The 18350-nt window shown below is 34.9% G+C and overlaps 1 long non-coding RNA gene across 1 annotated transcript in view; it reads right to left on the bottom strand.

The window, feature by feature from the left end:
* LOC136170833 (uncharacterized) overlaps nucleotides 1–16854 on the bottom strand; it is a 36281-nt gene extending 19427 nt beyond the window's left edge. Inside the window, exons 1-2 of the long non-coding RNA XR_010663694.1 lie at nucleotides 16748–16854; nucleotides 8943–9048 (exon numbers count right to left, since the gene is read on the bottom strand). This is a non-coding gene — a long non-coding RNA (uncharacterized lncRNA). The remainder of the gene's footprint in view (nucleotides 1–8942; nucleotides 9049–16747) is intronic.
* Between the last annotated feature and the right edge of the window lie 1496 nt (nucleotides 16855–18350).

Here is an 18350-nt window from a genome sequence, read left to right as displayed (position 1 = left end):
ATTTTTGTGTATGGTGTTAGAAAGTGTTTTAGTTTCATTCTTTTACAAGTGGTTGACCAGTTTTCCCAGCACCACTTGTTAAAGAGGTTGTCTTTTTTCCATTGTATATCCTTGCCTTCTTTGTCAAAGATAAGGTGTCCATAGGATCGTGGATTTATATCTGGGCTTTCTATTCTGTTCCATTGATCTATATTTCTGTCTTTGTGCCAGTACCATACTGTCTTGATGACTGTGGCTTTGTAGTAGAGTCTGAAGTCAGGCAGGTTGATTCCTCCAGTTCCATTCTTCTTTCTCAAGATTACTTTGGCTATTCGAGGTTTTTTGTATTTCCATACAAATGCACTAGATGTTAATGCTCCTCATTCAGCTTAGCAACCTGTCTGCTAAATTTCACTGGAAATGTAGCAAGCTCACTGAGTTCCATTGCAAAAACCAGTAGTATGCATGCTTGGTAAGCTGCTTCAGTCATGTCTGACTCTTTGTGATCCCCCATACTGTAGCCCACCAGGCTCCTCTGTCCATGGGATTCTCTAGGCAAGAATACTGGAGTGGATTGCCATTCCCTTCTTCAGGGGATCTACCTGACACACGGATCGAACCTGTGTCTCTTAAACATCTGCATTGGCAGGCAGTTTCTTTACTACTAGCAAGTGGGTAGCCATTCCTTTCTTTGGGATCTTTCTGACCCAGAGATCCAATCTGGATCTCCCACACTGCAGGTAGATTCTTTACTTTCTGAACCACCAGGGAAGCCCAAAAGATAGCAGTAGATGATATTAGCTCTCATGCAATTGCAACTGCATTATTCTCACCAAATACAGCCTGATGGATATGACAGTGTTACATGAAACACATTAATTACTGAAATTATATTTGTCAGAGCAATAAATATCTACCTTTGATGCTAGAGAATATATGATTTGAAGCAAAAACTTTAATACACCTTATGTTAATTATTTACAAGGATTCACAAACACTGTGCTCTAAATGAGCATATAAATATATACATGTAGTCGCATGGAGACATATATGCAGTGAGAGAGGTCTGTAGATTATAATGATTTGGGAGGATGCTTCTACACAACTAATACGCCTTAAAATTTCATCTTCCATATGCGGTTCATTTTGGAAAGCTATCACTTCCATTGAAATGACTTTTCTTTTGTCTATCCCTCCTGCAATATTATAAAATGCTCAAAGACAAAGGTCATATTTTATTTGTCTTATTTGTCATGGCACTATATATCATAATGGCTATTAGATGGGTCAATAAACTAGTGGATGAAGTTAGAGAACTTCCATAATATAAATGCCTAGGCAGTAAATCAAGAAGATGCTAAGGACAGAGAATTATTTAATCTGCTAGTGGTTTTAAAAAAGGTCTCAATCCCATAGTTCACTTGTCAACAAGTGAGCATCAAGAGAGACAGGTTGTCCACAGTTTCAGATCTAATTTTTGCCTTTTGTTCCCAGTTAAGGCAGTCTTTCTGTTGCTTACTTAAACTGATTTCTCATAAATAAAAATGACTCAAGGACTAACTATTATGTGTGATTCTGTAGGCACACACATAATATACATAATCTTTGTGTGTATACAGGTGTATACACACACACACACACACACATATATACACCTATAATGTGTGTGTGTGTGTTTGTGTGTGTGTGTATAATTATATACATCCTGGGAATCCCTAATGTCTTCATTGCATCACACCCTGCAGTTTAGTTTCCAGCATCCAACCATTTGACTGGTTTTTCACAACGTTCCTCTCAAAGTTTATATTTATTAGCTTGTCTTATTTCTTGACCTATATACCTATTTCTTTTAGTAGTCAAAATATTTCTAATCTGTTTTAAGAATTCTTTCAAGTCATCATAGCCTCTAACAAAAACATAAGATCACAGTGCCCATTTTATTCTGTAAGTAGAATTCCATAATACATTCTCAGGATGTGGTATCAGTAATTCTTCTCTCTTTCTAGAATCCTTTCAGAGTCAAAATTCATTACTTGTGCAGGTTTAGGTTATACATCTCACGGCCACAGAAGCACTGTTCATATCACAGTCCTCAGAGACTGGCATACTATTTATTGTCACAATTAGTGAATGGTGACTAAGCATCTTAAAGAATGGACAACTAATCCCACGATGCACAAAGGTGGCATGCTGGCTAGTGGGTGCTGCTTATAATCTGATTATCACTGACTCAGAAAGGGCAAACTTCAGCCTTCAAGCCTGATGTAAAAACAGAAACCAAAGTTGCTTTAGTGAGGTAAAAACTTAGCTGAACAAGATATAGGCATCGATTGTTTTCAGTCATTGTACAATGGACAGTCATTGTACAGAAGAAACAGGGAACCTTGAGAGAAAGGAAACAAGATTAGCACATGAGGACCCATGTTCTGCTTGGCTGCGTTATTGAATCATGGGCACTGGAAGAGGGAGTCCAAGCAAATCCTCCAGGTCTTGCTGAGTTGAGGATACAGAAACCATGGAGGAGCATGCTGAGATTGCACAGCAAAGTTGCAGACAAAGAAGTACAAGGGGAAAAAGCTTCAGAAACGTGCTCGGGGTACTCTTGCATTTTTGCTGAGAACTAATCAGTCTATGTATAGAGTTCAAGTGCGTGAGGCTGAACAAAGGATAGTCCGTAACTTGTAAGCTGAACAATCCCAGAGATCAGAGAAAGTAGAAAGACATTTGATCAGGCCACTGAGGTTCCCTGGTGATAATCCACTGGGTCATGCATTACTACTAGAGCTAAACTCTATCTGGAGTGAAGCCTACTCTAGGCCAACCATAACAAAGCTTAACAAGAGGCCTTAAAGAGATCAAGCAGATCTGCTAGTAGCTTAAACTGCTGCCAGATGAAAGGACAGACTCTTTCAAGGAAAACAACAGTGCAGACATGACTCCAACATAAAAGTACTGAGCATGGCAAGAAGCAAGACAACATGAGCCACAATCAGGAGTAAATCAGACAACTGAAACAAATTCAGAAATGAGAAGGGTTTTCTCTGGGAACTCAGGAAAAAGGATGTTATTGGAGCTCTTATACCAATATTTAACTATTTTGATATTGAACATAATAAACTAGCAAGCAATAAAAAACAAAGTGCAAAAGACTCTCCTTAGTATACAATAAGAAAAAATAGGATTTAAGAAATATGTATGCATGATCTTCTGTGCAAAAGATATTAATACGCAGGAAATGTAATTTTGAAACCTTTGAGACAGTTCACCCTCAGAGCCCAGCTGGAAATGAAACATGACAGAAGAGGAAGAAATGACACTTTGTTGAGTATATTTTGAGCTATGACTCTTAGAATGGTGATAATGTTTCCCATAGTCTCAAGCGATTAAAACCTGTCAGAATACGGTATATACAAAATAAAATTCAAAAGGTAACAAACTTGACTCTATTACAAAATGATAAATATAATCACATTGATTAGACTGGGGCAGAAAAAACCAGCCAAAGAAGTCTTAAACACACACACAAATTGACTGTATCTGTAAGGCTAAAGACAAAAAAGAACTGTGTGAACAATATTAGACTCCAGTTTGTAAATGTGCTTTTCACAAGGTTATGAGTTTGTAGATATGAAATTACTTTGTGTGTGTGCTAGGATTGAGCAAAAAGTAAATATATGGTGGATAATGAAAGCCTGGGCGTCTACTCTCAGAAAATAGTTATTGATACAAATGAGGGAAAAGGGAAGGCCAGAATGAATGCTGTAGTGTTAGACTAGGGGGAAAAGCATATGGTATGTTTTTAGTACTCAGACAAGTAGATAAATGTAGAAACATAGATGTATATGAGTGTATGAGTTGATATATATATATATTTCCTACCTCCTCCAGCAAAAGGGCCTAGAAGCAATACCACTGAAGTAACAATGAGAATATTGTTCCTAATTAGAGGAGTCAAGATCCTTGGAGAAACATTTGGCATCAGGATCGGGCAAGGAAAATGTAAGATGAGTCGGGGATATTTTGATGCCAGAAAGTAAGAAAGTGCTCCCAGAATGATGATGGAGATTTTTGAAGAAGACACAAAACCCAACCCGAAGGAGCTCTCATAGCCAAATCTGGGAAATTTTGAGCTGTAAAATAATAAAGATAGTTAGATTTATAACCTCGAGAAGAAGATAAGATATCCACGAGTCCATACTAATATAAATAATTGAATATGTCAACAAAAAAGGGGAAGAATCACAAGGGCCAGCTCTTTCTTACAGTAAAACTTTCATCACTGAATATAGAAGGAGTAAAGAAAATAGAAAATCATTCATTTTCAGTAATAATCATCACAAGGCAGAACCTTTGAGAAATATTAAAATCAGTGTGACACAGGCACATTGAGAAGCTGTCTGCACAGTGTGAAGCATCTCCCACAATACGCGTCATTATGAAATGGCACACTTACAGTGGAGGTGCCGCCTTAGCCATGTGATCACATTGAATGCTACTCGTCACAAGATACATCAAAGACATGGAGTTTCTTATATGATGCGCTGAGCAGGTCATAACATCCATTCTGTGGTGTTTTTTTACCAAAAAAATATTTAATTTTAATGTAATTGTGAGAAAACGCCAGAAGAATTAAAGTTGAGAGATATTCTACAAAAATAAATGACCTGCCCAATTTTGGTACTCTTTTTTTTTTTTTTTTTCATTTTTCAAATGTCTGAATAAGACTAAGGAACTGTCAGAAGACATGGTGACATGACAACTAAATGAAATGAGAGAACCTAATTTATATTATGGACCAGAAAAAGGACATTAGTAGGATATATAGAAGAATACTCTATCATTTGGCAGGATGCAAAGTGTTGCAGAATAACCCATGAGTCAAAGGAAAAAGAAAAGCACAAGGGAAATTGGAAAATAGTTTTAGAAAATGAAAATATAATAAAAATTGTGTGGTGCAGCTAAAATATTTCTTACGGGAAAATGTATAGATTTAATATTCTTATATTGAACATATAGAATCTATTATCTTAAGATAATAGATTAAGGTTCTACCTTAAGAAGCTAAAAAATGAAGCATAAAGTAAACCCAAATTAAGTATAAGGAAGAACATTTTAAAAGATAAGAGCATCCTTGGTGGCTCAGATCATAGAGAAAATTAACAGAAACATAAATCGGTAATTTGAAGGAAAAAAATGAATCTGAAAAATGTCTGGCTAGATTTATCAAGAAGAAAATGGAAAAGTCACAGATTTTAGCTATCAGGAATGAAACAGAAAGAATATAACTACAGAACCTACAGACATTAATCTGATAATAGGGATGTTATGAAATCTTTAGGCAAGTACATTTGGCAGACTAGATGACATGCCAAATTCTTTGTAAAACCCTAGTTTTTAACTACTAAGAATATTTGAATTTTACTTTAAAAGTTCCCTACAAATAAAATTCTAGACTACATAATTTCTCTGATGAGTTCTGCTCAACTTTAAGGAAGTAGAGCAATAATCCCAAACAAAATGTTTTGGAAAATAGAAGTGAAAGAAACACTTCCTAACTGATGTTACAGGGCCAGTATTACTCTGTTAAACCAAGACAAAGACATTTATAAGCAATCAAACTGCAGACTAATATTCTTTATAAACATAGATCAAAACTCCCTTAAAACATAATAACAAATTGAGCTAGAGAATATGTAAAATGAGCAACTGGAGTTTCTAATAGAATTGCAAGGTTGAATAATAGCTCATAAAAATCAATTTTGAAAAAAAAAAAAAATCAATTTTGTTCACCTTATTCATTATTTGAACAGAAAAATTATATGATCAGTTCAACAGATGTAAGAAAAAATTAAAACACTTAAACACTCAATATGTTAAAATTATCTAGCTAAAAATAGAAAGTAAGTTCCTCAGCCTAATAAAGAGCATGTCTAAAAACCCTGTGCCAAGCATTTAGTGCTGAAAGAATTAATGATTTCCCCCTGAAATTGGAGATAAGGCAAGGATGTTCTTATCACTTATTTGACTAAAGGCCTTGAGCAGTAAGACTAGACAAAAAATAGAAAATGTATCGACTATACAGGAAAGAGCGGTAAAACTATATCTACTACAATATAGAGGAATAAACTAGTGATATGTCCAACAGTATGAATGAATCTCAAAAACTTTCTAACTACAAAACGCTAAGCACAAAACAGTCCAGTCTATTTATATGAAAGTTCCTAAGAGACAAATCTAATTCAGAGTAACAGAATGGTGTTGGAGATAGGAAAGATAACTGGGAAGGGGTATAAGGGAAAGTTTTGGAGTGAAGGAAATAACATCTTGTTTGTTCCAGGAGCTACCTGGATAATTACATCTGTCAAAATTCACCAAGCTATACACTTAAAAGAGTAATATTTATTTTATGTAAATTACATTTCAATAGAGTTGATTTTTTTTTTTTTAAAGTGTTTCCCAGGGTGACCAAAATAGGGAGAAAAAGAAGAAAAGTGTTTTGAGATAGCTACTAGGAGCTTGCTTTTTGCAGCAACTCTGCTTTCCAGCAGGCTGTGGTCTTTAAGGATACTGTCTGCCCCGAGTGTGCTGCCAGCGCTTCAGCACCAAAGGCTTCTGCCTCCTTAGAGGCAGGAGTGGGTAGAGTATCCTGGGGAGGGTAGAGGTATATTAGGGCTCCAAATGTACATTCTCTTTCCAAAGTATGTTTATTAAGCCAACAAAAACAAACCAGAAAGCTAAGTAAGTCCAAAGCATCTTCTCATACAATTTTGTAACGAATTAAGCGAAAATTTCAACCAGTGAAATTTGGCTTATATAGTTCTTCCCCTAACAGGATTAACTTTTGGATTGCGGGCCAAACCTCGTATCACTTGTTTCCTCTTTTCTCTCCTTCCTGCTGTCTTTCCTTCTTCCCTTCCCTGTCTTCCTTTCTCATCTTCTTCCTTCTTTGCTTCCTTCCTCTCCTACTCTTTCTTCCTTACTCTTTTTCTTCATGGTTTTGTTTGCCATACATTAGGAAAAATAGAACTGGGCTGTAAAGTTTTAAGAAGGGGTTCCCGGCAGGCTCATTCTTGCCCCCATGTGATCCCTGTAGTTGGCACTATTTCCTCACTGGCACTTTCGTACTTGAGTAATTAATGTTTGAAGGAAAAGCCTGATCTGTTTTTGTCATGGACTATGTTCCAAGGTATTTTACTGGAAACACAGCAGGACTGCTATAGTGTGTAAAACATTAGGAATCTAAAACTATTCCTTTCCCAATTTTGCCCTAGTAGCAACTATGCACCCTGATTAAATTATGACTCTTATTTGAAATACTAATGTGCATAACTAAGAAATAGGATGCCTAATGATTGTCATTCTGATCTCAAAAAGTTACTGAATATGAGAGAAGTGATCAAGGGAAGCTTTGTGAAATGCTCAGAAGCATACAATGAAACCAGATTCATCATCCTGCCATTTAGAATTTTAATGTTTCAACTGTTTTTAATACTGTTTAATATAAAAATTAACCTATTTAGAATCTATGGAATATGATTAATTGCTTTGTTTAAGAAGAAATTATAAGTCATCTGTGAAGTGTTCAGTTACACTGTATGTGTATCCCCTAAATTTATACATTAAAGTCCTAAATCCCATGGTGATGATATCTGAATGTATGGACATAGGCAGGGAATTAGGTTAGGATGAGATCATGGGGGATGGGGTAAGACCCTCATGGTGGAATTAGTGTCCTTATAAGAAGAGCTCTCTCTTTCCTCCATGTGAAGACACAGTGAGAAAGTAGCCATCTGCAGTCCAGAGAGACTTCTCACCAGACACCTACCCTTCCAGTACCCTCAGCTCAGACTTCCAGCCTCCAGAACTGTGAGAAATATATTTCTGTTGTTTAATCCACCCAGTCTATGGTGTTTTAACAGTTTGAGTGGACGAATATAAGTGATGATAGAGACCATCATTTCCTTTTGACCTTAAATATGAATATATAAAACTAAATTTTTATATAATTTTATATAATTACATGAATATGTATGTAATGACATTATACATATCTTTTGACAAGATCGTGCTTATATTATAAACAATTTTGCCTCTGATTTTAACAACCAACACAATATAGATGTTTTCTCGTGTTAATAAATATTGCCTGATATTCTCTTTCACTGTTTGCATGACATGTCATCATAAAGATTGTCAGGTTCTTTTAAGCCATGCTTTTGGCTATCTAGATTATATCTGACTTTCCATTACTATATGGTATTATGTTATGAATCAACTTAGTAGTTAAGTTTTTGTCTAAACATGTGATTGTTTCCTCACACTAGAATATCAGAGTTGATTCACTTTTAAAATTATCACAGCACATACCAAATACATATCAAAAATATTATACTTATTTGTACTTCAAACAATTAGTTCATAAACGTGACTATCTCACTGAATTTTACAATGTCTAGTTCCCTGCAGCTGAATGTCAAAGGAGAGAGTGCATAAATGTCCCATCGGCCCTGAGCACCATCCACACTTACTTTTCCTGTCTCATTCCACCCTCAACAGTACCCAACACTATTCCTCAATTTTCATTACTAAGAGGATGAGTGAAAACTGTGTGCTCTTTTATTGTACTATTATTACAAATGAAGGCACAGATAAGAGTGAAAAGTCATTCCTATCTTTATGTTTAGATTTCTTCCTCTATAATTTTTTATAAATTTTAATCAATTTTCATTTCTTAAGAGTTTTAAAATTGCCACTTGAAAGGTTAAAAGTCTTTTGCAGAGAAATGATTAATGTTATTATTAAAACTAGGCAAAACATTCACAAATTTATAGCAGATGAATAATAAATATTATTAATCTACAGAGTTTTGTGAATAGCTTTTCCCAATTTGTCACTTTGACTTTTAGCTTTTTCTTGTACACAAGTTACAACCAGGTGTTTTTGTAAGGTGGAGTTCAACTTACCTGTGACTGTGACTTCTTTTCTGCCCAGAAGAGAGAGCAGAAACCATACCTCAATTCTAGGGTACCACTGTCATTTTTGTTTCCTCTACATCTTTCTGCCATCACACTGTGAACAAGTGAAGTAAACATTGAGGCTCCAAACTCACTTAAAACTATATAGATCATTTTAAACAATTAAACAAGGAGATTCGTTAAGGAGGGTAAATGATCAGAAAGTAAGTGTTTGCCAGAGGAGACAAATGGAAAAGGAAGCACAAAAAAGAACAACTAAAACACTGTCATCATTTTGGGGGCACAATTAAATCTGAAAATTAGCAAGACAGCTAGAACTTAACTTACATTTTGGAAGTTTATAATGATAAGTAAAAAACTGATCGACAGTCTGTGGTGTGACATAGTTTCTTCTCTGGTGTCTTCAATGCCTATTTGAGTGATAAAAGGTTGGAAATTATAGTGCTACTACTGGTATTTGTTAATGAACCTTTAAATTGGCCATCACTGTTATAGCCTGTTTATGTTGGCTTGGCTGTGGTGGCTCTTTTATTGAAATAGATAACACAATTAATTTACTTCAATCTTCTAAAATATTTGGATTTTATCCAAAGAAAATGACTGTCAGAAATAATGCCAGATTTGGGACCAGCAACAGGAAAACTCTACACATATCACCAACCAAAAGTGCCAGTTGTAAAAGGAGGGGGAAATTGTTGTAAGGGAGAAAGTGAAAGTCGCTCAGCCCTGTTCGATTCTCTGTGGCCCACCATGGACTGCTGGAGTGGGTAGCCTTTCCCTTCCCCAGGGGATCTTATCTTCCCAACCCAGGGATTGAACCCAGGTCTCCTGCATTGCAGGCAGATTCTTTGCCAACTGAGCTATCAGGTGAGGGAGGGGGCACATGCATATCACTCACATGGCTAAGAGAAAAAGAAATCAAATTTTCAAAAACTACTGTCAGTTTTAGCCGTTGACTTTTTTGCCATTAACTTCTAAGTAAGAAGGTGAAGCAAAGGTGGTGTTGACTTAGTTTAGAACAGGGCTTAATAAAATGTCATATATTTGCCATTGTTTGCCCTAATAGCTGAATGTTTGTTTTCAAGGTTAATCAAAATAGAAAATAACTTTTTACAAAGACATCAGAATAAAAGAAAGTAAACCTAGTTCTCATTGTTTTATATAAAAGACATTGTTTTATCTTCTGATATGAAGCATAAAATGTAGAGAGCCAAAACTTTTTAAGGATTAAATTTTTATTTTCGCTTTTATATACATATCTCCATGTATATATATTGAATTATTTGATACTTTATCTTCTTTGAAGGTGAATTGATTTTGATTGCTTAAAGTCTAGTTTCTCTATCAATTTCTTAAAGAGGAGAAAGTCTCTATCAAAATCTTTATTTTTCCAATTATCTGTTTCTTTAATCCTGTTCATTTTTGCTTCATATTTTTAAACTTTATTCTTAAGCACATAGTTATGATAATTTTGTCTTCCTAATGAAATGAGTTATCATTGTGAAATCTCTATTTTTAGGAATACAATTTGTGTTAAGGTCAGTTTTATCTATTATTAACACTGCCACTACAGCCTTCTTTTCTTACTCTTGGCATGCTAAATATATTTCTCCTCATTAGCCATTTACTAAGTAAATCTCTTATTAACAGGGCTGTGCTTATCTTAGAATTGCAGCACTTTTCTATGTATTATTACTTAAACTGTATCTGTTATATGACTTATTGTTGGGTCTTTTATCCATTTGGACAGTTTTTAATTTGGGTGTTTAGTTTCTTAGTGTTTAATATAATTATTGATATGATTCAATTTAGATCTGCCATGCAGTTTTTTCATTTATCCCCCTTTTTTTGTTACTCTGTTCCCCCTTTTCTCATTTGTTTCTGATTTTTGAATACGTAAAAAATTTTATTTTACCTACTATCTTAATAACTATAGTTTTTTCCCTTTCTTTTTTTCTTAACTTGATGGATTACAGTGCACATATTTAGTTTTTTCCTAACCAACATAGAGTTAAAATTGGACCACTTCATGTAAATTGTAGACACAGTACAACTACATATATAAATGAGCCTAAACAGATGATAAATTCAATGAACTCCATTTTTTACTGTAAAAGTATATAAAGAGAAATACAGTTTTCCATTTACCCTTATTTTTACCATTTCTTTCTGAGGATCCAATTTGAATTTGGTATCATTTCTTCAGCCTGAATGAATCATTTTAGCTTGATTTAGCATTTCTTAAGATGTCAGTCTGCTGTTATTTTTTATTCACATATTTCAAACTTCTCTTACTGAATTTAGAATTATTATAGCTTCTTGATAAATTGGCCTCTTTATTAATATATAACGTCTCTCTTGGTCCTGGCATTTTTCCTTGTTCTGAGGTCAACTTGGTTTGATACAATATGAGCACTCCAGCTTTCATCTAAGTAGTGTTGTCATATTATAACTTTTTCCATTCTTTAGCATTTATATTTTAATAGTTAAAGTGGGTTTCCTGTAGACAACATGTATATATAGGTTTTGGTTTTCATCCAATCTGACAATATTGACTTTTAATTGGGGTATTTGGGCCAGTGCTATCCAATGAAAATAAAATGTGAGCCACAAATATTAGTCACATTTATGTAATTTTTAAAAAATTTAGTAGACACACCAAAAAGGGTTAAAATACTCTTTCAATACTTTGCTTTATTTATTCAAATATATCCAAAAATATTCTCATTTAAACAATCAATGTAAAAATATATTACTGAGTATTTTACATTAGATGAACTCATACTAAGTTTTTGATAGCCAATGCATGTTTTATACTCATACCACATTTCAATTTGGCCTAAACATATATGTCCCTAATACCTAAATGTGACTTTGGCATTGGATGACACAATATATTCAGTGTGGCTATCAATAAGACTGAAGTTAAAGCTATTTTCTATTTGTTCCATCTCATCTTTCTCTTATCAAATATTTCTGCATTTTTATATTAATGATGTTATGAGATTAATTATATGATTCTATTGTATCTTTACTCTTAGTTAGCTCACCTTGTTCCTTTTTCTTATTAGTAATCGCTTTAGAGTTTACCATATTCATCTTTAACTTATCACAGTCTAAATTAAGATTATGTTATTATCACTTCAAATACAGTATAAAAATCTTATAAGAGTGTAACTCCATATTCACTTTTCCTCTTTGGTTGTATTGTTGTCATATGTTTTATTTCTGCTAATTCTATAAACGAAACCATGCATTATTACTTCTTAATAATAAATGTCAAGTATATTTGTTAATAATGACAAGGAAATGATCTGCTACAGAAATTTTTTAAAGTGAGAACATATATCTTCTTTAAATATTTGAATGTTTATTTAAATATTTTGGAGAAGGAAATGGTAACCCTCTCCAGTATTCTTGCCTGGAGAATCTCCATCGACAGAGGAGCCTGCCAGGCTGCAGACCATGGGGTTGCAGAGTCAGACATGACTTAGCAACTGAACAGCATTCAAATATTTACCATTTCCAGCACTCTCACTCTTTTTGCAGATTCAAATATACGTTTGGTACCAATTAACTTCTGTTTGAATATTTTCCTTAAGTATTACTTTTAGTATGAATCTTCTTAATTCTCACAAGTTTTTTTTTGGTCTGAAACATATTTTTGCCTGTAAGTTTGAAGAATATTGTGATACATGCAATAATTCTAGGTCAAGAAATATTTTTCATTTAGCATCTTAAAGATCTTATGCCACTGTCTTCTGGTTTTATAGTTTCTGAAGTCTGCTTTCATTTTGATGTATATTTTTCTCTTTGTCATGTGTCTTTTTTCTCTACCTTCTTTTAAGATTTTCTTAGTGTCTCTGGTTTTCAGTGATTTTATTATAAACCTTAGTGTTGGTTTCATTACCACCATTGTGCTTTTGTTATTATTTAAATTATTGAATTTATGTGTCTGTCAGTCATCAAATTTATAAACTTTTCATGACTATTTCATCACATTTCTTTCCTGCCTCATTATTTTTTCTTCTTCTAGGACTCCAGTTACTAATGTGTTATAATACTTGATAATATCCCTCTAATAGTGAAATTTATTTTCATCTTTTTCTATGACTTTTTAACATACTTTTCATTAGCATGCCTTTAAATGTAATGAGGTTGCCTGTGACTTATATACTTATAATAACATTCAGTGTATTTTTTTAAGTATATGTTGTACTTTTAATCTCTAGAAAATCTATCTGAATTTTGTTTACAACTTCATTATGATTATTGTGTCTAAGATCTCATCATGTTCAGGTTTTCTTTTATATCCTTTATAGAGAAGTTCTAATGTTTATCTCAGCTACCTTTTAAATTAGCACACTATATAGAGTCAGTAAGTTTCTAGAAAAAAGTGAGCAGAAAGTACAAAAATTCCAATGTATACTCAATTTCCCCTAAACTAGACAGTTTTCCCCATGTTTAGTATCTCAGAGTAGTGTGGCAAATTTTTTGCAATTGATAAGCCTATACATACACATTATCATTAGCTAAAGTGTACAGATTACAGTAGCCTTCATTCAGTAGCCTTCATTCTTTGTGTGTATATTTCTATGGGTTTTGACAAGTGCATAATGTCAGGTCTCCACCATTACAGTGTAACATACAGATAGCTTCCCAGGCCTTTGTGCCACCTGCTCATCCCTCACTCCCAGCACCCTAATCCCTGGCAACCACTGGTCACTATTTTTCTTAGTTAATTTGACTAGAGGTTCATCAACTTCGTTGATACTTTCCAAGAGCTAGCTTTTGGTTTTGCCACCTTTATTGATTTCTGTTTTAAATTTCACTGATTTCTACCCTAATTTTTTATTATTCGTTTGTTCTTACTTTGGATTTAATTTGCTATTTTTCTAGTTTTCTCACCTTGGGTGACACAGAAATGAAGAGGTGTTTCTGAAGTTGGTTATTTCCCTTTCCCCACATCAAAGGTAAAATGGGGCTGGAGTTTGATATTTCCCTTCTCCTAAGTCAGATAGGCTTTATTAAAATACAAGTCAGTCAGATTTTGGTAAAATAGTAACTTTAGAGGGTATTCTTTGTTAAGGATAATAGGATGCTTTTGGAATATTTCAGAATGCTGCATTCTTCTCACACCGTGGGAATCATGAGGACATCTCTCTCTAATGTTCATCCTCAAAAGCTAGTGGGACTATTGGGGGTAAAACTCTCATAAGCATGAGACAACTTGTATGACTGGCCTGCCTGGAGTCTCTTAACATTCAAGCTTATCCAAACAGAACTTCCAACAATTCAGCAGTTGCTGTTTAAGTATTTCTAACAGACTTCTGCTCTTAGACTTCTGCTCCTAGTGAAGAAAACACTTTGACTTGCAGTATATGAATCTGTCTCCAGTTGGGGCAGTAGTTTGCCCTGTGACCTTCAATTCTCTGATGTATATCATATATCTAAAAATGATTGCTGATTTTTACTTTGTTCATCTTTTTCTTTTTCTGAAAATGAAGTGAAATTTCTAAGATTTCTATACTGTAGACCATAAACTGGAAGTTGTCCCAGCTTTCCAAACTCTTCATTTGTTAATTCCTTTATGTGCTATTTCTGCATTTATTTCTATCAAATTATATTTCTCCTGATTAAAATCTGTATTTTTCTGTTCCTTTGATTGCCTAGTAATTTTTGACTAGATGCTGGACACTGTGTATTTCATATTGTACAATAAAGGACTTTTTTTTTTTATATATACCTTTAAAGAGCACTGTATTTTCACCAGGCAGACAGTTAGGTTACATGTGGGTCATATTAATTTTTCAAAACTTTCTTTTTAACTTTTTAAACATGTTAAAAAAGGTTAAAAAGGCTTCCCTGGTAGCTCAGGCAGTAAAGAACTGCTTGCAATGGGGGAGACCTAAGATTGATCCCTGGGTTGGGAAGATCATCCCCTGGAGGAGGGCATGGCAACCCACTCCAGTATTCTTGTCTGCAGAATCCCATGGACTGGTAGGCTACAGTCCATAGGGTTGCAAAGAGTTGGACACGACTGAAGCGATGAAGCAGGCACACACAGAGAATTTTAAGGCTAACTTACTTTCACTTGCTTTCACTGCTAAGACCTGATGTATCATGAGGTCTTTCCACTTTGACTTCAAGAACAGAAATTACTTCCATCTTATGTGAACTCAAAAAACTTGTCACTCCTGGCCTTTCCCAGGTTCTTTCTCTAATTTCAGAGTTTCCCCTAATGTTTGTGTAGATCAGTACTTAACCAAAGACTCAAGGTGACCCTTCTGCAATTTTCCAGAACTTTCTCATTATGCAGCCCCCTCCACTCTCATATTCTGCCCCACATTCACTGTTCATTCCACTTCAGCCTTCCAGAGCTTTTATCTCTGCTTCCTTTACCCTGATTACCTGGCTCCACTTGGGATCCCCATCCCTGTGCTGTCCTTCCAATCATTAAGCTGTAATGTTGGTACAACCACATCATGTGCCTCTGCTCTTAGAGATTATCACTCTTCTAAGGGATTCTGGCCCACAGGAGTAGATTTAATGGTCACCTGAGTTAAATTCACCCATTCCAGTCCATTTTAGCTCACTGATTCCTGAAGTATTGATGTTCACTCTTGCCATCTCCTGTTTCACCACTTCCAACTTGCCTTGATTCATGGACCTAACATTCCAGGTTCCTATACAATATTGCTCTTACAGCCTCAGACCTTTCTTTCATCACCAGTCCCATCCACAACTGGGTGTTGTTTTTGCTTTGGCTGCATCCCTTCATTCTTTTTGGAGATATAGCTCCACCGATCAGCAGTAGCATACTGGGCACCTAGCAACCTGGGGAGTTCATCTTTCAGTGTCCTGTCTTTCTCCCTTTTCAGTTATCATATACAAAACAGGGCTTCCTCGTGGCTCAGTGGTAAAGAATCCACCTGCCAATGCAGGCGATGGAGATTTGATCCCTGGGTCAGGAAGGTTCCATGGAGAAGGAAATGGCAACCCACTCCAGTATTCTTGTCTGGGAAATCTCATGTAGAGAGGAGCCTGGTGGGCTAACGTCCATTGGGTCGCTAAGAGTTGGACACAACTGAGAGATTAAATGACAACAACAACAATATACAAGACAACTGAGGAGAAGTGTCATTAAATCAACACTTCCCCCTAATGCGTAGTAAACTATCTAAAAGTGGATACATATTGTCTTTAATAATTTTAGTTCAGTGATGAGAACTATTTTTTAATGATCGATACATAGGTCTATATTGTTAGAATGGAGATAGGCGAATTTGCATCATGAACCCACAGACCTTCTTGGGTTGAAAAATGAAAGTGTTAGTTGCTCAGTCATGTTCCACTCTTTGCGTTCCCATGGACTGTAGCCTGGCAGGCTCCTGTGTCCATAGAATTCTGCAGGCAAAAACATTGGAGTGGGTTGTGACATAACCAAACCCAGTTTGCCCTGGATGCTTTATAGTGTACTCAAATATCCATGCTCAAATTTCAGCATCATGGAAAAATAACAAAGCCAGTGAAAGAAAATTTACTAAAGGTAGAAGGAAACCATGAGTTTCTAATACAGTTGGGAAGATATCCAATGATGTATCAGTGATGCAGTGCATCACAGGATACAACAAAGATGCGACAGTGATCTTAAACTTTAGATATAGGAAACTGAAATTTACTCCAGTTTATAATTCCTCAGAGTAGAATCCCAACCTGGAGAAAAGCTTTGTGAGAAATCTCAAAGAGCTGTATCACTATAGGCAGAATTAAGGACAAGTTTAATAACTTACTTTTAGTTGTGTTGTCAATGGGTTTTGATACAGGGAAGACTGGGAGGACAAATAACTCTCCTGTTCAAGGATTCACTGCACATCTGCATAAGGCAGCATTCTGTAATTAAAAAAAAAAGTTGATAAGCAATTTCAGACTCAGATTCAGCTAAGACTTGAAATGGACAGTCTTCCATATTTGATTCAGAGCAGCCTTCTTTCTTAAGCTCATCTTTTTTTCATTTATAAATCTATAGAAAATAAAATAAATGAAATAAAAACATTCACTACTTAACTAACATTGTCTATTTGGTTGAGTGGGGTTATCATCTCACATATTTCTATTTCCCTAGGCTTTGTGTCCTTATCTTGAGCAATATCTTTGTCACACATTTCTAGCGTATCAAGCATGAGATCTGCAAACCAAGATTTCTAGAGAAATATAAGCAATTTACCAGAATTCACAGTCAGTTACCAAACTCTGTATGCCTGGTTTGTGTAGTATTGATGAATTTACACTCTCTTTGGCTTATATAAAACTGAGAATGAGGATGAACGATATTGTATATATTAATAACCAAACATTAAAACAAAATAGACTTATTGCAGATCAAGACTGCCTCCTCCCCTCAGCCTACGATAGCAGATGCACTTTCTATATAGAGAACATAGTTTTAAAATCTTACCTCAAATGTCCAAGTCTAACTCTTGAGAAAGATAGGTTTGGCACTAAGAGTAATAGCATTTTTTTTAACATCCAATATCTTGTCTCATCAATTATTTTAGTAAAGTTTGCTCTGCAACTGTATTCTCTTCATTCCCAAAATGTCACTGGCAGACTGTAATACAGTTCCTGAACCTTGATTCAAAGCTGGGCAGAAATCACATGAAAGCTATTTTTTTCCCCCTATAATGTGTAACATGTGGGTTTCTTGGCTTACAAAGAGACTTCAAGAAGGCATGATTCTTTAATAATATACCATAGAGAAAATGTTACTTAAAGTAAGCTTTAAGATAAAAATAATCTAATTATGTAATTATGGATAGAGAAAGAGCTCTCTGTGGTTAGCCTGGATCCAACTATGATAATATGATTTTCATGAAATTGGCACAGTTGACAACTGAGACTGCAAATGTTAGATTGCTCATCATTGGTGGGCTTTCTGTAAGATTTTAATCATGAACAGGCAATGACTACATCAAATACCACTTAAGTTTGAAATCAAACAGACTGTTTCCTATATTAAGTACAATTTAAGGAGACATCACCTTTGATTCATATGTAAATATCTGGCAAAAATCCTTAAGCTACTTGTTGACCCATTTTTCATCTTTGGTAGATGGGAGCATAGTTTGCCAATATAAGAAGCTACTGAATCGCATTGACTTAGGGATCCAATCCAAATCCAGAAGATACTTTAGTTTTTGATATTGTTTACATTTAGCAAAGCACAATTCCCAGTTTCTACCAGGAAAAAAAAAAGGACTTACAGCCCTCTCTATAACAAAGAAACATAAACTACTCAAAAGATTTAGGGAGCCAAAAAAGAGGGGAAAAAAAGCCTTCGAATTTCTTTTTGGTGCATGAAGTATACATAACTTTAAAACTTAAGGATTTAACTTT

The sequence above is a fragment of the Muntiacus reevesi genome, chromosome 6 (genome assembly GCF_963930625.1).
Source record: "Muntiacus reevesi chromosome 6, mMunRee1.1, whole genome shotgun sequence".
NCBI classification, from domain to species: domain Eukaryota; kingdom Metazoa; phylum Chordata; class Mammalia; order Artiodactyla; family Cervidae; genus Muntiacus; species Muntiacus reevesi.
Note: the sequence above shows the minus strand (reverse complement) of the source record. Positions and strands in the feature narration are given on the sequence as shown.